Source organism: Lagopus leucura, unplaced genomic scaffold (assembly GCF_019238085.1).
Source record: "Lagopus leucura isolate 7727_CA_CO unplaced genomic scaffold, USGS_WTPT01 Super-Scaffold_100008, whole genome shotgun sequence".
NCBI lineage: Eukaryota > Metazoa > Chordata > Aves > Galliformes > Phasianidae > Lagopus > Lagopus leucura.
In genome coordinates this window covers 1,754,210-1,776,966 of record NW_024962265.1, presented here as the reverse complement: position 1 = coordinate 1,776,966, position 22,757 = coordinate 1,754,210, and positions in this window count along the sequence as shown.

Below are 22,757 nucleotides of genomic sequence, written 5' to 3'. Positions count from 1 at the left end.
AAGATGTAACAGGGGCCACTTCCAGTCTCAGCACCTGCTTTTTGTGTGAGTTAAGAGATCAGAGAAAATAGACCCAATGGAGTGGGTTTCATTATCACAGGGGTAGAGAGAGGAGAATGAGGAAAATGAGAGCCGTGAGACCCCCCACCCCCACCCCTCCTGCATGATGACTCCTCGCTGGTCCATTACCTGATCAGGAAAAGCCTCCTGTTTCCCATCAGAATGAAAACATTTTGTAATGATGGTGTGACGGAGCAAAGGCCTTCTATCAAGAAAAGGAATGACTAAATAAATAAATAAATAAATAAATCCGCTTCAAAGAGAGGACAGGAGAACAAAAGCTCTCCTTTGCTGATCCACAGTTGAGCTGGGCAGAGCTTATACAAGATAAATAACGCTGACATTACAAAGCTATGGCTAATTCATTTTTTCTCCTTGTCACCACTTCGAATAATTGGCTGACACAACAAGCGTGGGGAAAAGAGGTTGGCTTTTTTTGTCTTTTTTTCCTCCCTGAGAGGTACAACTAGGATTAGACGATGTGCTACACCACTGATAAAAAGAAAGAGAATGATCCAAAACCCTCAATCTTTAATCCGGAGAGGTCAACAGCGAATAGCACAGGTGCTAGAGGATAAAGTGAGACTTGGTTGTCTCTATGGCAACTAAACCATCACTAGTGTATAGACTGACCTGGAGCCATCAAGTAAGTTTGGTATTGTCCAAGGCACTGCGTGCCACGCACTATTATAAGTCCACTCTTCTGATCTCAGGGAGATTTTCATAACAGTGTAGAGTTTCTTTGGCAATCTCCAGCTTCTCTACCTGTGTGAATTATTTGGAACCTCAGCATTTACCCATTTGTGTAAAAGGAAGTTCTGAATCTTCAGGGAATTGAATCTTTGGGGGATAGAATCACAGAATCGTGACAGTTGGAAAAGACCACTAAGATCTTCTGGTTCAACCATCACCACCAGCGAGAGAAAGCCTTAACATGTACCCTCACTTACTTCAAAATGAGAATGGCTAATACTGAAACTGCCGTTACATACTGGCTTGGAGAGTTCAGAACACAAGATATGGGAAAGAGGATGAAAATTGGGCTCAAACACAGAGGAACCACCAGACAACAGAAAAAGTTCAGAGAGACACTATTTTAAAATATTCTTGAGGCCCAATTCTTTATTTTAGAACCTGAGGGTTTTCAGAGTAGCTAACTTCAGATAGCCACTGACCTTCAGTGCTGCTTTGTCTTTCCACAGAGAGTTTACTGAGACAACCATTGCTTCACATAGCTTCCCTCCTACAGAACGAAAACTGTCTCTAAGTCATGAGGAAGAAATATACTATCTATCAAAGACCACTTCTTTTCTCTAATTGTGAAAAAATTGTCCCTTCTTTTAAAGATTTAATCTTCTACCTTTGAGACCATCCTACCAGCAAATGCTATCCACTAAGCACCTAATTTCCTTCACTTCATTAATGCCATGAACCAGTTAAACATGAAGTCTGTGGGGAAGAACATTTGTTTGGTTGTTTTTCATCAGGTAGAGCCTTACACTGAAAATCTGGTTGGAATCTAAAGAGGTGACCATACATATAGAGTTAGAAACTTGCTTATCTTAGCAATCTATCCAAAATACAACGAAAAGCTATTATTAGCCTAGTTGCAATAGCACTTTCCAGCAGTGCTATCTTTAATGCCCCTTAAAAAGTGTGGGCACACAAAGGAATGCTGTTTGTTCGAGAGCACCAGTGCATGGTGGCAGCCCTTGGAAATATGGGGCGTGCTCAGTGCTGAGCTCAGGCTGAGTACTTGGGTCCTTCCGCCATGGGAGACTTGAGATCACTGGGACACCCAGCCCAGGCCATGACAAGCTGTGAGCCATCCTGAGACTCTGCTCTGTTGGGTCAGTACCGAGCCCACAGACTTCTGCTTGTGATGGCCACAATCACATTGACTCGGCTGGAGTGAGTATAGGTTGGCTCTAAAGCTCACCCTAAATTCATGAATAATTCAGATTACTTGTGAGTACTCAGGTTATTATAGAATATTCAAAGCCTCAAAATAGCAAAATGCCAAAAGGTGTGTAGTCTTGATTTCCAGACTGTTGAATGGGATCAGATCCATACCAAGTCCCAGCCTCGACCTTGTCTCCTCCTTGCCAGCCAACATCAGTTATAAATCAGGTATGAGGAGGTGGTGCTTGGTTTGAAGGGCAGTTTCCAGAGGTCAATGAGCAACTCTTCAGATGTTTGTCAGGACAGATCTCTACCTGGCCAGGCTTCCTAACCAGTTTTCCCTAGTATTGACCCAACAGGAGAGCAAGCAACAGAGGGAAAAAATCTTCTATTTCAAAACCTTCCCAGGGAAAGACTGGCTTTAAAAGAGGGCAGTGGCACACTGCAAACACTGAAGAAACAGAAGTATTTTGATGTGAAGTTAAAGTCACTATCCCCAAAGGACACTGCAGGGAGAACGATGGTGAGCAGACAGAAGATGACCCTGAGGCAGTTTGTCCCTCTGCACCTTTTCTCCATACAGAGCAGTTCAGTAGTGCAGGACTGGACTCTTCGTCATCAGGGAGAGCTCTCTGCCCATCCCTGTGCCACTGTACTCAGCTGAGAACTCCTTCCCTCCAATGCTGTGCTTTCCCTTCCCTCTGTTTTGGCTGACTGTCTCTTTCTGCAGCTATGTAATAAACAGCACAGGTATGTACCACTGAGAAAAACCCAGAGTTGTTCTGTCCCCAAATGAAGATGGGTTGCCTTCTGCATCATCTGCAAGGCAAGAACTTGCTGAGCACAGGGCGACTGTTTCAGATTGCAGGTGCTGCTGAAACAACCAGACAGGGTGGATTCAGCAACAACATCCATTTCTGGAAAGCCTTACTATTCACTGGAGAATGAGATATGTTCCTGTGAGATTAGCCTGCTTCAATAGGAATACCACCACAACCTTATGGTAGTATAAATTAGTGCACTGATTCTTATGTGATTTTTTTCTGACTTCCATCAGCTAAGCATTCAGCTACACCAGGAAATGTGGTGGGGTCACCATCTCTGGAGATGTCCAAGAAAAGGGTAGACATGGCACTGAGGGACGTTGTTTAGAGGGCATGGTGGGGATGGGATGGTGGTTGGACTAGGTGGCCTTAGTGATCTTTTCCAATCTTAACAATTCTAAATTTGGAACAGAGAAGTACAAGGTGAGCGCACATACATTAACAAAATGGTGATGCTAAACAAAGCTTGAACAACACGAGGATGAACATGCACTTTCCTAACAAGTGAAGCTCCTGATGCGCTGCTTTGGAAATTAATCCATTACCCCTCTCTCTCCCTTTATAACTCTATTTTTCCTTGATAAGTGAGAGCTATTTCAGAAAGTTCAGAAAGCTCTCAGGAAGTTCATAAAGTAGTTTCTACAGACGAGTATTCTTGTCTTCTATGCAACAAGATGATTGAGTCATCATGAGCTTAAATGTTCAGAGTAAAGACAGAGCCATGAAAAACTTGAAAAGAACTCTGATCAGCTTCACTACACACAAAAGTCACATTTTTTTAACTAGCATTTAGGTATTTCCAGGATAATAATTAAATATGACACATAGAATCATAAGATATCCTGAGTTCAAAGGGACCCATAAGGTCTTTTGTCTCTGCAGCCTTTCAGTACCTAAAGGGAGCCGATAAACAGGAGGGGAGTCAACTCTTTGAAAGGGTAGATAACAGCAGGACAAGGGGAAATGGTTTTAAGTTAAAGAAGGAAAGATTTAGGCTGGATGTTAGGGGGAAGTTCTTTAATATGGGAGTGATGAGGTGCTGGAACAGGCTGCCCACAGAGCTTGTTGGATGCTCCGTCCCTGGAGGTATTCAAGGCCAGGTTGGATGAGGCCCTGGAACAGGCTGCCCAAAGAGCTTGTGGATGCTCCATCCCTGGAGGTGTTCAAGGCCAATTTGGATGAGGCCCTGGGCAGCCTTTAATGTGGAGATTGGTGGTCCTGCATGTGGCAGGGGGGTTGGAGATTCACGATCCTTGAGGTCCCTTCCAACCCTGGCCATTCTGTGACTGTGTGTGATTCTGTGATCGCTGAGTCTAACTCCTGGCTACACACAGCACAACCATATATATGCAGACCCAGACCCTTGGATTTGAGAATTTCTACTTCTCCTATCCTCTTGTCCATGGATCTAAAGACATCTTTATATGCAAGAAAAACTGTAAAATGTATTTGTCTAGAGCACTCAGAATGGGCAAAGAGAGAAATGGAACTGCCGACTAGTGGGCCAGAGAGAGGAAGTGCTGTGTTTGGCAGACTGATGCTTTTCCTTGCATTTATCTGCTGAGGATGCACAAGTTTGGGGTGTCAGAATGAATTCATTAGGGGGATAGAGGAATATCCAACAGGGATGAATGGCAGTGCAACTAAATCATGTGCTTCTCAAGACCTGACTTGAAATTATCATCAATAGGGAAGAGCACTTGGCTTTGGGGTGGCTTTAGCCCAGCTCTTCCTATCCCTGCTGCCTCCACCCCCCTCATCCCAAATGCCCACTTTCAGGCATCCATCCCCCACCCCTCCTCCTTCTGCCCCCGTCCCCGAAGGATGGATGAGCTTTGCCAGAGCAATCTGGCCATTGCTGGAGAAACTGCTCAAAGCCGGCAGCCGGAGCGAGCACAGCAATCGATTGGACACGGGACATTACGGGTCTGCCAGCGCAGCCAAGGCGAGAAAGTGGCAGCTTTGTGAGGCTGAGCACACGTGTGGATTACAGCGTTAACAAAGCTCCCTGAACCGATCAGCCTACCCCTAGGTGGATGGGGGACCAGGCTGGGATGGGGAGTGAAGGGGATAAAGGAGCAGCAGCATGAAGTCGCCTTCCTCCCCTTTACAAAAGAGCATCGCGAATGAGAAGTCCCAGAGACACAAACAGCCGTGTGGGACCGTGGAGCTGTTGCACTTCTCTTCAGGGCTCTGGGCCAAATTTCAGTTTGTTTGATGCCAAAAGAGTAACCCAAGAATGAATTGGAGCTGATGGAGAGAGTTTATTGACTTCAGCTCAAGCAAGAGAGCAGAGTCGTGCCAGCTGGGGTGCCAGACTGTGGGACTCAAAGGGGCTTAGGCACCTAAACCCATTAGGTGCTCCAAAAAATGTGCCCTCTCTGATTCAAGGGTTGAAACAGTCTATTTTCTTTTTGACGACAGCTTTGAGGACCTCTGTTTACCATTGTCCTTAATGAAAAAATAACGGTAACAACTTGCAAGTACAAAGGACCTTTTATGTTTCTGATGATGCTTTTATCTCAATGTGTTTTAGTAAGTGCTGTATCAAAATCACTCCGCCCACCACCAAAAATCAGGCATCTCCAGACTGCAGAGAAGCAGCTGTTTAACAGTGTGCAATAATGCTGAACAGCAGTTCAGGACAGTGAAGGAAGGAGAGCTGTGTATGGAACTGAAGCTGACATCCTCTTGCAAATCAGATGGGCTGAGCAAATAGTTCAGCAGCAAGAAGCACACCCAAACGTTCAGCAACTTGGGGAAAAAAAAGTGTTGTTTTGACCACAGGCTGAGCCCATGTTCTTGTATGGACTTTGAGGTGATGCTCCTCCTCTTCTGGTTCCAAACCATAGAATTGTTACGATTGAAGAAGACCACTACGATCATCTAGTCCAGCCACTGGCCCACTAAGCATGTCACTCAGTGCCACATCACTCCTTGTGCTGAACACCTCCAGGGACGGTGACTACACCATCTCCCTGGGCAGCCTGTTCCAGTGCATTACCACTCTTCCTCAGAAGAAATTTTTCCTAATATTCCTGGCTGCTGCCCACTACAAGCCTTGCTCATGAACACAGGTGGGAGCACATCCTTACCATGTGGCCACGTACTGCCTGCACAACTCACGTCACGGAGATGAGCAGATCCCTGCCAAACAAGCCTCTCCATAGCATCTCCAGGCTGACTACTGTCTCTGACTACTGAGCATTTGGTCTTAATGTGCCAACAACACTGTTCAGGAACAGGAACTGTTAAAGTGGAAGCACCAGAAACTACAGACTTTCAAGGAAGGTCGTATTCAGCACTGGGACAGAGTGATATCCAAGGTGATGCTGTTGTCCACATTTAATAAGGAAGGTCAAGCACAGAAAACCTAAAAGAAAAACCAGATGCTTTGCAGGCTGCTGTTCACTGCTTTGCATTACAGATGCCAATCTGAGATGCCTTTAGAAAAACCTTCCATGGCCAAGCAATGAAGCGGCTGGAAAAGAGGCAACCTGCTGAGGTGTGCTGCCTCCTGTCCACACTTTGGAGAAAACCTTTTCTTTCCTAAAATGGAGAGCAAACATGTGGAGCCCCGTCTGAAAATAAAAAGGGGCCAATTCCCTCATATTAAGCCTGTTATTAAGCTCAGAATCAAATTAAACCACAGGGCTTTTCACTAGCAAAGTGCTATTTTAAGGCTTATTAGACTATATTAGGATTGGCATAAATTTCCACTGACATAATATAGGCCTTTAATTGGATTTAAGGGCGAGGAGGCTGCATTAAACTAAAATCAGTCCTCACAGGGGGAAATTGGGTATTCTCCTCACAACTCCTCTGCTTTCCCTTGGCACGAATCCCAAGCAGCCAAGCAGGCTGGGTAACCCATTCAAATCCAGATGCAATTGCTTATAGTCTCCTATATCAATCTGATAAGCAAGCTGGCTGCCAAAACGTACTACACACTTACCAATGCTTTGTTAGCCAAAGCCCCACTGCTGCGGCCAGAGCCCTGGTTCTCTTGCAGCTCAAGCACAAATGGCATTTTCTTGGACATGAGCTGCCTACTACACTCTGTACACCGTATTTGCCCGCAAAAGGTTACAACAACAAATCCTCAAAGCCAAGACCTTGACTTAACCTTCAAAGAGCAGAGAGCATCAGAGCCACAGGCAATAAAGAAAACATAACCCCACTGCTCCTCCTGTGCTGGAGATGGGAGTCAGAAGGCACTTCTACGACCCGTACCTTTTCACACATACCCTGATTAGACACGGAAGGCTTTCGGGGGCTCAGAGGTCAGGGGCTCTCAGCTCTCTCCATGTCACAGCCATGTACAATTCCTCCCCTCCCAGAGAAGCAGAGACCAGACCTGAGACATTCATAAACAGGTCTTGTGCTCATGTCATACAGCACTGGGGTATCAATAACCCTGCACGTGGTAGGGAGTTGGAACTAGATGATCTTTGAGGTCCCCTCCAGCCCAAGCCTTTCCATGAAGTCGTTTTTTGTGTTTACCAGTCCTCAAGTCATTCTCCACTGAAGGAGAAGAGCTACTATGCGAGCTGGTAATTTTTCATAGCACTTTTTTTTGAGTGTTTCTCTAATATTTCCCATTTCACAGGAGATAAGGAGGGAGGAAACAAAACCCACTTAAATATTAAATGGGGCACACTGCATCTCAGGTTTAATGAAGGTAGAGATTCAGTGATCATTCATCCTGTACCTTAGCGATGTCTCTTATTTGGCATGCAATGTGCCATGGTTGACTTCCAGTAATAAAGCTCTGTCAAGACTCACCCATGCTGTTCCGTAGCCCCACAAACATAGGGCCCAAACTTTCCACCATGCTGAAGTTACCTTTGTATCTGGTACTTGATGTTTCCAGCTCACATGACGCCAATGGCTGGACTAAATGACCTTAGTGGTCATTTTCAACCTCTATGATTCTATGATTCGTTATATTGTGACACACATTTCTCATACAAATGCAGCCTCTTAATATATCAACACCTTCACATCTGTCTGTGTCAAGGTTGAGGCTCTAACCATCTACATACTCTAAGTGGAAGCATTTTAAACCCAAGAAATCACGAAGTTGCCTTTGTTTCATGGCTTTTCTGGGAAGCTCCTTGGAGGTCCACTTTATTCCCATGGTCACAGAACTTATTTTCTCTCTCAACTCTTTTCTCTCCCAGCCCAAGGCTTCCTATGTCATGGGGGACCCTGTGAAAATATTCCCTACTGAACATACCAGGTCCTGTAGATCTCACGTACACATGGCCGTCATTAGCAGAAGTTGAAAAAGCAAAGACTTTGCTGCTACTTTTAGCAGAAAACTTCAAAGGATTCCAAAAATTTTAGCAGAAATTGTGGTATGGCACTTTCCACGTGCGGGTGCACACTGGGGGGAGTGTGCACTTATTAGTGTGTGTGTGGTGAGATCTGATATGTCACAGCTTTGCAGCTGCATCCCATTAGCACAAGCATTTAGCTGCCCAATACGGCGATATTTTTCATCCAATGAAAAGAGAAAAAACCTTTATCCCTTTTGTGATAGTTTTGAGATTACTTCAAGCTGTATCTTTGAAGCTCAGACAGGCCAAATGGGGTTGATAGTTTCGTGGTGGCAATGTACCCCAGCAAGAGTTTATGACTTTCAAGCAGTCTCAAACCTCCTGCTGTGCTGCCACATCCCTTGCAAGTGACCACAGTGGCGTATCCATGAAATCCTGGCGCTCTGATACTCATGCAACTCCGTCTGAAGTGTTGGGGATGCCAGCCATGCAGGGATGACTTGGCAGGAGAAAAGCTTGAGCTGGACAAATAGCTTTGATTATACTGAGATCTCAATATTCAAGCAAAACTTTAACCATATCTATTTGAAAAGCTCATATGACTTCATTGTGCAGTCCCCGAGGGAGCACAACTAAATCTGGGAACCTCATAGTGCTGCTGAATATCAGGAGTGATGCCAGCTTTGCTGGCTGCAATTCAGCAAGAATTGAGACCCAGAGGTCTACCTAAGCAGATCTCCCATATTCATTTACCTTGCCTCCAACCAACAAAGCAGTCTTTGTAACACAGATATCATGGAAATCATGCACTTGCTTTGGGGTTTTTTTCTTGGTGGTTGTCAGAATCTCTTTTTGCTTCAGCTGAGACTGAGAAAAGTCAGTTTGGGAAGTTGAGGAGATTTTTGTGACAAGGGGAGCTTTGCAGATAAGCCACACTGAATGGGCCCCAAATGCTTTAAAGCTATTTCTGCAATGTCTGCGCTCTCAAATGAGACTTTTCTGAAAGACATCACGGAAGGACAGTCCCACACCTTCTGGACTCAGTGAGAAATGGGTGATCAGAATGAGAAAAATAAGCACAAGACTGGAAGCAAGGAGGAGCTGGCTCCTTGGGGCTTTCCTGCTTAAAATGTTCCATGTGACTCTGCACTTTCTGGCTCCAGATGGGACCCAAATACCAACGGATCAGGGAAAATGCTGTTCTCATGATATTTCTGAAGTAGCCGAAGTCAGGGAAATTCTAGACAGAAGATGGATTTTCCAGCTGTAAAGAAACTAGGTCAAAGATTTGAACTTTTGGATGCTTAGCTGTGCTAAACATACTACAGTGCTCTGCTGCTGTGCACTCCTCATCACTGCCAGCTCTGCCAGGACTGCTCTAGTCCCATCAGAAAGCTAAACCAAGAATGGGGAGATGGTTTTCCAGTCCTACTGCTCTAACCCACAGCTTTGGGAGTTGCCTGACAAATGTGTTTCTCTCCTGTCCCCAGACATATAATCTTAAGACCTTTCTCAAGACTAGTTTGTAGCAGTTGACTTCTACCTTAGCAATTTTTTTGCAAGCACCAAAAAAAATCATTGGCTGAATATTAAGAAACATTTCTCTCAGTCTGAGGGCAGGTCCCTTCAGGGATATAGGAGAAGTCCCATTGCTTGAGGCATTTAGAGTTAGACTGGCCAAAGCTCCTGGGAGTCTCCATGGGGAGACAATCTTGCCCCCGCCGATGGTGAAGGCACCAGACCTAATGAGCCTTCTCTCTGTCTGATTTCTCTGATCCTCTGATTAAAGTGTGTTCATATCATTTGCATATGAATTTGCTTTTATCCAGCCCCCGATGCCAAAACATGTAGGCAGGCAATTCAGGAGATGATGTGTTTATGTAACTGTAAACTAGGTTTATAGCAGTTTAATTAGTAATATTAATAATGTCACCTAAGCTTAATGATACCAATTATAACACAGTAAATATTGCTTATTGGATTACAAGTAGCAATGTTGAAAGATGAACTTTCATGCTCGGTCAAACTTTCAAAACATATTATTTAACAAGAGAGATAAGACAGTTTACTTTTTACATGTGGGTAGCTCTTTTAATCTCAAAAAGGGATAATTACTGCAAATAAATATTTGCGGATGGGAGACGCTGTCCCGTTTGATGTATCATCATCTTTTCTCTCCCCAGTTTTGCTTCCACACCGAGCTGCTATAGTGGGTTTTCCAGCTGCACCAAGTGGAAATCACCTTTCTGATGCCCTAAACAGGTGATTATGAGTTGCTGTGAGTCACAAAGAAAGAGAAAGGCTTAGATATCTTCAAGAGAGGAAAGCCAAGGTTACATTAATCTGATTATCATTTTCTGCATCCTTTGAGGTACTGCATATGTAAAAGAGGCAGAGTTAGGAAAGACCCATTAGGTCATCTGGGACCGATCTTTTATACGACTTCCACTTTGACCCTAAGGCATCTAATGAAGGTGGCAGATGGAAACAGTTAAGACAACTGAGCGCTGTTCAAATTCCTATCACTACCACAGCCCCAGCTCTGCCCTCACCATGCGAGATTATCCTTGGCAGCATCCTGCCTCTCAGAGCTGCACAGTTGCTCCTTGGTATTTTCTGGGCTTGGTAAATACGTTGCATTCCTCGTTCCTATGGTTAGTGGACTAATACAGTCTGGACTTCCACCATTTGGGTACTGTCAGTGATTTGGACAGGATTTGGATTTGATGATCCTTATGAGTTCATTCCAACTTGGGATATTCTGTGGTTCTATGAGTTATATTAACACTTAGACCCTCAGTGTTAATGAAAGTGGAATGGACTGCCCATGGAGGTGGTGGAGTCACCAACCCTGGAGGTGTTCAAGGAAAGACTGGATATTGTGTTGAGGGACATGGTTTAGTGGGAGCTATTGGTAACAGGTGAGTGGTTGGACTGGATGATCTTTTAGGTCTTTTCCAACCTTGGTGATTCTGTGATTCTATGATTCTATGATTCTATAAAGTACTTAAGAACTGCTATTTAAGACTGTGAAGATCGGGAAGGTGAGAAATCATTAAAGAGGGAGGGAACACAAACTGCTAGTTAATGCAGAAAACCAGGAGAACTTTGAGTGTTGAGTTTTGGGCCCCTCACTACGAAGGCATTAGTACCCTGAAGCATCTCCAGAGAAGGGCAATGAAGCTGTGAAAGATCTAGAACACAAGTCTTAGAGGGAGTGGCTGAGGAACTGGGATTGTTCAGTCTGGAGAAAAGAAGGCTCAGAGGAGATTTCATTGCTCCCTACAACTGTCTGAAAGGAGGTTGTGGTGAGCTGGGGGTCAGCTTCTTCTCCCAGGTTACAGCAATAGGAAATGAGGAATAGCACATGAGGGAATAGGCTCAAGTTGAGCCATGGAAGGCTCAAGTTGGATATCAGAAGAAATTTCTTCTCAGAAAGAGCAGTGATGCATTGAACAGGCTGACCAGGGAGATGGTAGAGTCACCATCCTTGGAAGTGTTTGAGAAAAGTGGAGATGTGGCACTGGAGGACACTGGTTCAGCACAATGACGCTGAGTTGACAGTTGGACTAGGTGATCTTAAAGATCTTTCCCAATCTTAATGATTCTATGATTCTATATTAACAGGGACAAGATCCTTATTCTACAAAATGATGTAATAGAAGCAGATTTGCTGCATCCCAACTAGGTTCTTTCTTCCTAAACATGGATTTAGTCTATAAAAGTCAAAGAAAACTTGAGTTTCCAGCATGGAGCCACTCCTCAGACTGTCTACAGAAGCAGTCCAGTGTCATCTTCCTCCTGTCTCTTTAGTCCTTTCTGATCACTCTCTTCCCCCAAGAGCTTTCACATTTGTTCTCCTTACCTCCATCAGTGCCTCGCGTGGTGCCCAGTTAAGTAACGACAGCAGTCTTCACTCCCACTTGTCCTATGGAATCCCACTTGTCTTATGGAAACAGGGGCTTTTTCAACAGCAGTTTAATGACGCTGTCCCCCAGGAGGGGTGAGAGGGGAAGGGGAATCCAACATGAGATCTGCTGCCATTATAGTGATTACAGTACTGGTGAACCAGCAGCTTCCAGGCCTAGTTGGAAACCATGCCTTCAGGTCACTGCTTAAGATAAGATACTGTACATCACCTTCAGGAAGTGCTTTTCTACTTCCAGTGATCACACAAAAAGCAGAGGTTACTGCTGTGCCAAAGATGACAGCTTTCAGAAGTCTAAAATAAGAAGATGGGAATCCCAGCGTTAAAGCCACCTCTATGAAAGCCAGCAGGTCCTCCAAGGAAGCCAGGCAATGAGCAAACCTCCCATGTCTGCGTCCTATGGCAATGGCTACACAATATATCTGACATTTTTCTCTCTCTGATTAGTGGGTTTTTGATCTTGCCTGTGCAAAGGTGTAGAGTGAAGGAAGAAGGAGAGGAGCAGGAAGGTCTGTGAAGGAGTAGATAGGGGTGAGGGAGGAAAGGGAGTGAATATGTCTCTATCTACAGTCTCAACACATAATTTACAAAAAGGGGCAACTCATCATAAATAACCCAAAGCTCCTGGGAACAGTGACCTAATCAAGATGTATAATTGCATGCCTTATCTAAATGAAAGCATCATTTCAGAAATGATAATGTGCATCACCGTGGATTCAATTGCTATAGAGTTCAGCACTGAAGGGTAATTACAATGTTTAACAAATATATTCTCTTTGGGGGCCTGCAGTTAAAGATACCATGTCCTGGTTTCCCTTCATGCTTCATCCCTTCTACCAAATTATGAGGGTTTCCAAAATAACACTCCTTTATATAATTCCTCATTGATTTTCCGAATTTTTTTCCATTGTTCTGTCCAGAATGGCTTTTACGATGACAAGAGGCAGAGACAAAAAGTTACTTAACAAATTAAGGAGAAAAGCAGATCCTAAAAGAGAGGAAATCAATCCACTTCCACGCTTGCTTGGCGTTGTGCGGGATGCACAGCTAGTGCCACAGAGATCTGACAAGTTAGATTCTGCCACCAGGCTCCAACCACCCTGCAAGAAAGCACATTCTCCTCTCTAACAAACCCTGCTGACTGAATATTCATACGATTCTTCCAAATCCTTCTTGGCAATTTTCTCCCTTTCCTTCTACTCCTACCAAGATGAATTGCACTTGTCCCTTACAGGAGAAAATAAGCATAAGATAGCACCAGGATGTTACCGTACATAACTGATGTGCTACACTCGACATGATGAAACTCTGACACAAAAAGGTATGCACATTATATCTATGCAGAAAGGCAATATATGATAAGCAGAGGAATGAAAAAGCTTCCCAACAGGAGATGCTAAGTGGACCAGTACCTTTTAGCCTGGAGAAGAGGGAACTGATGAGGTGTCTGTAAAAACACAGATCAGAAAAGGAGAAATGCAAACAGCTATTCCCTTCCCAGAATGCAAGAGCAGGCAAAGCAGCATTAGCAGGCAGAGGATTTAAGGTGAAAGAAGGGAAGTACTTTTTCATACAGTATATAATTAAATTAGATAACTGGTTGGGGCAGGATGTCAGGCGGGCCAAAAAATATGAAGTTAAAAAAAAAAATAATTAAATGGAAGAGCTTGAAGGAGGATGGGTCCATTAAGAGCAATTCAACACTATTCAGGATATAACCTTCACCTCAGGAAGACCCTACACCGCTATCTGCTGGAAGATCGGAGGATATTCAGGACAAGGATTATTCAGCACATGCTGCTTTCCATGAGCATCTCCAGCTCCAGCCAGCACACTGCTCCATTGACAGCCAACTGAATGCGAGCCAGCAGTGTGCTCAGGTGGCCATGAAGGCTGATGGCATCGTGGCTTGTATCAGAAATAGTGCAGCCAGCAGGAGCAGGGAGGTGATTTTCCCCTTGTACCTGGCATTGGTCAGAGCGCACCTCAAAGATTATGCTTGGTTTTGAGTCCCTCACTGTAAGAAGGATATTGCGTTGCTCAAGTGTGTGCAGAGAAGAGTAACAAAGCTGGGGAAGAGACTGGAAAACAAGAGTTACGAGCAGCGATGGAAAGAACTGGGGTTATTTAATCCACAGAAGAGGAGGATGAGGGGAAACCTCACATCTCTACAACTATCTGAAAGGAGACTGCAGCAGGGAGGTAACAAGTGATAGGCTGCAAGTTGCACCAGGAGAGGTTTAGACTGGATATTAGGAAGAATTCCTTCGTAGAGAGAGTGTTCAAGCATTGGAAGAGACTGCCCAAGGTAATGAAAGAGCTCCCATTCCTGAGTGTATTTAAAAGACGTGTGGATGTGGCACTAAAGGATGCGGCTTAATGGTGGAACTCAGTCAGATGGTTGGACTTGATGATTTTAAGATCTTTTCCAATCATCAAGCTCTATAAGATGTAGTTCAGTTTATGCACATCAGCTGCTCAACAGTGATGTGTTTTGGCCTTTTCAGAAGAAGGTTTAATTGCTAAGAAAGGCTCAGAGACACAAGCAAAACCAACTGTTGCATGGTGAGGGCATAGGAAATATCTTAGAAACACGCTGCTTCATTGAGCCTGTTTGCCATGGATGCAGTGGCCAAGAAAGAAAGTAGCCCCAAGAAGTGGCCGTGTTGGGAGTGGGATTGTTATGGTGGGAAGGAGCTCTCACCACTGCTGTGGGAAATGACAAGCCTGCAGAACAAAACATTTTCATTCATTTATTTTTTATTATATTTTTTCGTCATTCATGATGGATGAATTCAGCAGGACAGACAATCTGGTTTAGAGGCAGATCCATCAGCTGCAAAATAGCTGATCCTGCTTTCAGTTATTAGCTAGGAAAACAAAATTGAGCTAGCCCTGTATTCTTTAATCTTCTTTAAACTCACATAAATAAAAAAGGAAGAAAAAAAAAAAAGTGGCAGAGAGAGACAGACAGCAAGAGAGAGGAAAAGAGAGAGGGGAACTTGGTTAGAAGAGTAATTTTTGTGTTGTCTCAAGCAATGTGATTAAAGCTGTGGTGCCTAAATCAAAGATACTAAGAGGAACCTCAAAAAAAGGACTGAAAACAATTTTGTGTGCTGCCATCTTTTCACTTGCCTGCGTTTCATTATATATAAAGTTTTATTTCATCTTTTGATCTTTGAAAGTAAAGAAGCAAGAGGGAGGTGGGAAAAAAAAAAGAAAAATTGACACCAATCTTATTTGCTTCCTTCTCCTTGCCTGCATCGATAACTCAATTGGATCAGAAGTAAAGTGCAAGCAGAAATGAACTGAGCACAACCACCAAATGAAAACCAAATGCTAGATTGCAAAAGCAATATTTCCAATAACGTGAAATTACTGGGCAGACTTTTCTCCCTTCCCCCGACATGCTGCAGCCAGGCTGTTGTGGAGCCCAATGCAAACTTTATCTGTTTACAGGGGGAACAGAGACACTGCCTCTAAGCAAACCTGAAGCTGCATTTACTGGTAAAAGACCAGCATCTGCTGTGGAAAACCAGAGCAATTTATGCTGAATATAAAGATTCGATCACAGGCTGCCTGATATGTATGGAAGTAGTAAGGGTTCGTGAAACTGCCTGCATTCACAGCTCAGATGCCACTTGTATTGGATGAGTCACAGCACTCTTCTTCACATACATCTGTCCCCAAAGCAGGAATCACAACAGACACATCTTTATTACATTTCTAGAGAGCAAAGGTGGAGAATCTGAATCTGAAAGTGTTTAGCCCCGATTCAGCTTGCACAAAATAATAATAATAATAATAATAATAATAATAATAAAAACAGCAACAATAATTATTTCAACATCTCTCACTTTGCTTCCCATAGCATAGTAATGGATGTCACAGTAGATCCTCATGTGTTTGAGAATGGCTTCTCAAAACCAAGACTTGCAGCCCTGCACAAAGAGTTAACCCACTGCAAGCCATCTGCTATTTGTATATGGTTCCCTGCCCTGGTAGGAAGGCTGTACTGGGACAAGAGTAACTGGTGAAGCACAAAGTTGTTGAGAGTCACTCTTTACCTCAACCCTATCCCCCCATAGCTGCTATAACCTGTCCTCTCTCCTACTTCTGCAGCTTCTGCTTCTAAGATTTATGCTTGCTAACTTGCATCTGCTAGCCATACATATGACCCACAGGTCTGCTCATAACCTGTCTAAACTTTGAATGACAAATTGAATGGTAATTCAGTGGGAGGACCTTATGCACTCAAGGACCTGCTTATCCAGTGGGCTGTATGAATATGCCCACCTTCAGGTTACCTACTTCAGGAAGGCAAGCATCCATAAATCATTAAGACTGAAAAGATCATCCAATCCAACCATCAACCTATTCCCTCAGTGCCCACTAAACCACGTCCCTCAGTGCCACATCTACAGCTTATTCCAATGCATTACCACTCTTTCTGAGAAGAAAAATCCAATCTGAACCTTCCCTGGCCCACGCTGATGTCATTACGTCCCATCCTCTAAGTGCAAAGCTGAACATTGCAGAAGCAAAACAAAAGTCTGTTTCACCAAATACGCATATTTTCCACACACAGTGGAAAAAAGGAGGCACAGTGAAGAAGGAGGATATTCACATATTCATATCGCCTGCACAGGAATATATCTTACCTATGCCATGAGGTACTCAGGATCCATCAATATCCAGCAAGAAACCCACAAGGTATGTTTGCCTCTACATGACCCAAGGTCTGAAATAACAACTATAACTTCCATATAACAGGCAAGGGGGGGAGGGGAGGGCACAGAGTGTCTTTGGGTTTCTGGTTCTAATAGTGAGCTATCTTATGGATTACTGTACCAAAGCCCATCCAACACTGTGGACAGCAAGCCTGCCGTTTGCACATGGCAAATATTATGTGATAAGAGCCCATCTACTTTTCAAGCTGAGAACTGGAAGGATTGGAAGGCTTAAATGCTGGATTATTAAGCAGTGATTTTTCCCTTCTAGACGGTGCTGGGTTTGGGTAATGCCTGGGCAATACGTCTGTGTGTGGGTTGTGAATTGTTTGTACATGCGTATGTGTAGGGAGGGACGTCAGTGGGAGGAATTCATTAGCATTTGGGTTGTTACATATTTATGCTCTGAATTGAGCACGTGGAACAAAGAGAAAACACATCGGGGAGCCCTGTTTTGCAAAAAGGCCTCTGACATTCGCAGCTGTTCAGTACGCTGGTGGCCAAACATGGCCAAACTGCCATTCCTCAGGTCTCACCAGTCCAAATCATGAGCAGAGAGAAACTCTTCACCCACCACCACCTTTATATGGCTCACCACCCATATAATGCTGCTACCCTAAGTAGCTGCTATATTTTTCCCACTGCTTCAACTACACATTTGCTGCAATTTGAGCCTTTGATTTCCCATCCCACCTGCAGTAAGCACAGAGAGTGTATGACTCCCTTCCTCCTTGCAGCACTTGCTGCTATCACAGAATCATTACAGTTGGAAAAGATCATTCAACTCTTTGAAAGGGTAGATTATAGCAGGACAAGAGGAAATGGTTTTAAGTTGAAGGAGGGAAGATTTAGGTTGGATACCAGAGAGAAGTTCTTTACTCTGAGAGTGGTGAGGTGCTGGAACAGGCTGCCCAGAGAGGTTGTGGATGCCCTGTCCATCCTTAGGCCAGGCTGGATGGGGCCTTGGGCAGCCTGATCTAGTATTAAACATGGAGGTTGGTTGTCCTACCTATGGTGGCAGGGTTGAAGCTTCATGATCCTTGAGGCCCCTTCAAACCCAGGCCATTCTGTGATTCTGTGATTCTGTGATTCTGTGATTCAGATCACCCTGTCCAATCGTCAAACCATTACCACCATGTCCACTAAACCACATTCCCATGTGCAGGTATGGTATGCTGTTTTTATCCCTGGACATTTCAGACCATCCCCATTTCTTCCCAACTATATTCAGAGGGTCATATTTTGAAGAAAACCCAGCCAAGCTCCACAAGCAAAAGGATGCAAACAAGAAAACATACCAATAAAAACAGTATCTGTCTCCAACAGCAAGTGTTCATCTTTATCCACGTTTTGGAGTTCTTTTAGGGGAAGAACTAAGAAGCAAGGGATAATGGCCAAGGAAACTGATTCAGGACCAGGAATAGCACAGATTCTCTAAAAGCAAATGGTTTTACCTCCTTTCTGCCTCACCCTTGTCACTGCTGTTTTGTACATAAAATACAGATCATGGTTTCTCCCTTTCCCTGGGCAAAAGGCACAAAGTGTTAGTCTGAGTTGCCCAAACAACAGAACTATCAAGGCCAGAAACTCCCAGAAACTCCACATTTTGCCTCCTACACCACACACCACGAGCAAAAATCTGCTGATATTTTGCTGCTCTGCTCTGCTTCCCTTCTCCTTATGGCAATATACTCTTCCCATTTTTTCTCCTCTGCTGAGCCAGGAAGTTCATTAGAAAGGAAAAGGAAGTGACCAAACAAGCAAATAAGGTCTTCTGGATCGTGCAAGTGAGCACTGAGGTCTCTATAGGAGTTCTATCATAGGAAGAGGCAACTGTCTCATTAGTTTCAGTTGTATGTTTGTTTTTCTGACCACTGCTGCTTCTTTCAACTCTCATCTTCCCCTCAGGCTAAAATCAGTTGCACAGGCTGTATTAAGCTTTCCACTAAGCTTCCTCTTTGATTGCAATTCCCAGCAAACCACCAGGGTGCAAGAAACATAATTAAATACCTTTCTTACTCTGTAAACAGACATTCCCCTGAGAAGGCAACCCATGACTCCCCAGATAGACTACCCAGAAAAAGTCTCCCCAACTTCAAGGTGAGACCAGGGAAGCCATAACGGTTGCATTTCTGTCCCTGAGACATTATCTCAACAGGCCGTGCAAAATGCAGTAATGGAGCAACCTAGGGAAGGATAAAAGAAGCCGTTTAAGCGATAAGTGACTTGGACTGATAAAAAGTAATAACTGTGCAAAGTGTAGAGCCAATGCACGTTCCCTGCCCTGAGTGCATTGCTTTGAACATAAAGCTCATCAAAGGCACTTAGTTTTCATATAATTTCTTTAGAATGAAAGATCTAATATCTATTCTGTCTACGGCAAAACCCTGGGCATGGTCTAAAAGGAGGCATAGATGTAGCCCAAAAGATATGAAAAAGCTTCCACAGTAGAGAAAAGAGAGTAATATTTATTAGTAAATCCTTTTGCAGATTTCACCTGTCTGGAATATTATCTGGGAATGCAAGGGGTTTCCCTGCCTCTGTCTCCAGAGAGCCTTCGTATCACTCCTTGCTCACACACGGCTCTCAGGAGCATAATTACAGCAGCAGTCTCAGGGCAGAGTGATGCATGGATCAGAGCCTATGAGAAGTGCTGGAGGGATGTTCTCTGGGGAGGGGTGAGGAGGCTCTCCAAAGACTGGGGTGTTCAACTGCATGGCTTTCTGTGAATTTTAGTGATTTCTGTAATTACGTGAATTAAGGAAGATGAAAAAACATGTTAAAAAGAAAAAAAGGCTTCAGGGAGAAAGTTCACCGTGATAGTTTAGATCACACAGTTGTGAAGACGAATTATGGAGGTTTCTCACTTCCATCTGCAACTTCTGACCGGGTCAGTGCTGAACTGGATGTGTCACCCTTCCTGGTGTGGTCCACCATTGCCTTCCACAGACAAAGAAAACTAGAATCTTGTGAAATCATTTTTTTTTAGAAGAGCCAAGACTGCTACATCCTGATATATTCCTGTAATAAGTGTTATTTCTGGATATGCACTGGCAGCTTGGTGAGGGCAATGTAGTTGGACTAGATGATCTTAGTGGTCTTTTCCAACCTTAATGATTCTAAGAAAACTGCATGCTTAGTTGTAAGCATGAAAGTCTGACTGTATGATGCTATGAGAGAGTGAAAATCTAAAAATCTAATTCATTCTCCCCATGAAAAGAAGAGCGTTCACTTTGTGGTCCAACAGATGTGTAGGATGCATCTTGCTCAGCCTTTCAGAAAAGTACCTGTTGTGCTTTTAGAGCAAACCAGCCAAAGGACACAGCATGTCTGCTTGACCCTAAAATCCCAAAGCACAGGCTGACTTATAGAATCATAGAATCATTAAGCTTGGAAAAGACCACTAAGATCAGCTAGTCTGACCATCAACCCATCCCCACCATGTCCATTAACCATGTCCCTCAATGCCTCATCTACCCCTTTCTTGAACACCTTCAAGGACAGTGACTCCATCACCTCCCTGGGCAGCCTGTTCCAATGCCTCACAACTCTTTCTGACAAGAAATTTTTCCTAATTTTTCCTATATTTTCCTAATATCCAACCTGAACCTCCCCAGTTGCTACTTAAGGCTATTACCTCTTGTTGCATCACAAATAGAACTCCATGAATACCTGCAAAAGTCCTGCCAAGAAGCATATTCAATGATACGAAAATGCAAAAGCAGAAGAAGTTCAGATACAGCACACAAGGCGAGCCATTCTCCGTACTGTACAAACCCATTTTGTTCTCCCATGTTGCATTTTCTTCCTTCTTGGAAAGTGGATCGCACGACCCATCAGACGCTTCAGTCAGTAATGGGAATTTTTGATGTCATTGTGTTAATGTAAAAAGCCTACAAGGCCTTTTGTTTAAATAAATAAATTAAAAAAAAAAAAAAAAAGATTTTGGATGGTTTTGTTATTAATTGCTCTGCCTTTTTAGCAGTTGCATGAAATAACTAGACATCCATGGCATCCATATGGAACTGAGGGGAGGGGGAGGCCACAGTAGCATAAAGGAAAGGAAAGCAGGGAAACGTGAAACTTTCATGTGAGATAAGAACCTCATAACACTGTTATTATATCCCTCTGCAGTCAGGCGGTCTCCTGGTTTTAATAAAATCTCATTTTCCTTAAATTTTCCCATGTGGCCAACGTATTATGTGTGGAGTTTAATGTAGCAGGATATGATCTAAACTTAGACTCAGGTGGTCCAGGCCCTCTGGAACAGACGGGCTGGATTGTTGAACCCTGGATGGGGAATATAAACAGCACTAGAAAGCTTCCTCTTTTTTTTTCTTTTTTTCTTTTTTTTTTTTTCTCCTTTTCCAAGATCTGAAGAGACCTTACTATATTCAATTAATGATCCAGCCAGCCAGCCCAAATCAAAGCGACATGCATGCAGTCATGAAAGGGTGGGGGTTGAGGGGAAGAATATAATCAACACTCACTTTTCTTTGTTGGTACTAACAAAGAAATTCAAACTGATTTAAAAAAAAAAAAAATAATAATAAGATTTTGCAAATGCTTAATTTGTATGGCTTTGTTTTTTGCTTGTTTGTTTCATATTATTTTGTTTTTCTGTTGCAAAGCTATCTGTTATTGAAAACCATCCTAGCTCTATTCCCTGCAGAACTCCTTAAGGTTTTCATTAGGATAGGGATATCACGTTCATTAGGATCACTGGTCCTGATGAATTCATTTTTGTTGTCACATACAATTCCATAAATGGACTTCACTTATAGTTCCAAGGGTTATCCTCTGTCACACGGCATCACTCACCGGATACTTAAGAAAGAAATATTCCTGAAATAGAATGGATTTAATTCAATAAAGAGAAACATTCTTTGCAGTAACTCCACTCAAGAACATTGGGATTTCTTGCTCTGGTTGTTTAGTTGGTTGGCTTTTTTTGTTTGTTTGCTCGCTTATTTTTCAATTAAAAAGATACACTATTAAATTGCATGTTCCTAACAACAGCTCATTAAGAGTTTTTCCTTGAGCTGATAGCACCAAAGTAAATTATTTGTTCTGCTTGCTAAGCTTAGTCCAGCCAACTTCTTATTGTATTTACAGTATTTCTTGCCCCATGCTATTTCTCTATGCATTTCCAGAAGGCACATTCAGGTTGTTGCTGCAGAAACCAGAACATGGGGATGGTTAAACAAGGCATAATGGATCTGTGGTGCCCTGCTGAGCATCGATTTAGAAATGTCTGTTCACGGCTGTAGGCTTCCAAATATAGGATCTCACAGTCACACATGGCCAGGATTAACTGGCAGGACTTCCTGGATCTACACTGACCAGTCATCCCAATCAATATCACAGCAGACCCTTCTCTTCTTACAGACTGGGACAGATGACACAGGAGACCACATGGAGCTCAGACTTGTGTGTTGGGGAGGTTAGCATGCAAGACCACCACTGCCTCCATCAGTGTGCACGTCCATGCAGCTCCAGGAAAGGGAACCCCATCAGTGCAAAAAACATCCTTGAACACTTACTTTCAGTAATTTCCCAAAGCAGAACCTTTACAAGGCAGCTTTGTAAAGGCTTACAAGACATATGTCCCAGAGTTTTGAAGACAGTAAGTGAGCAAAGGTGCAGAGAGAAAAGGACTGTCTCATGCCACAGACAGGCAACAGTGGTATCAAGAATGAAAGTCCAAAGGCACTCATCATCCTTCCCCTTGCAGAGCTACAGTAATTACTGCAGAACAAAAACCCTCTGGTTTGAGCTAGTTCACACCAATGTTGAGCTTGTGTAAATGGTCCCAGCCAGCAACTGATAGGACCTTCGGGGATATATCAGAAGCCATGGATATTTTACACCAGAACTGGGAATTGCACCTTGATCTCCTAAATTGCAGCCCAAAGCATTAACCATGGGCTCATCCTCTTATATTAAAACAGTGGAAACATTGCCTCCCTAAGGACTTGTCTTCTGGAAAAACGCTCTCACTTTAAATTCACACTTTGCTTTACTCTGGAAG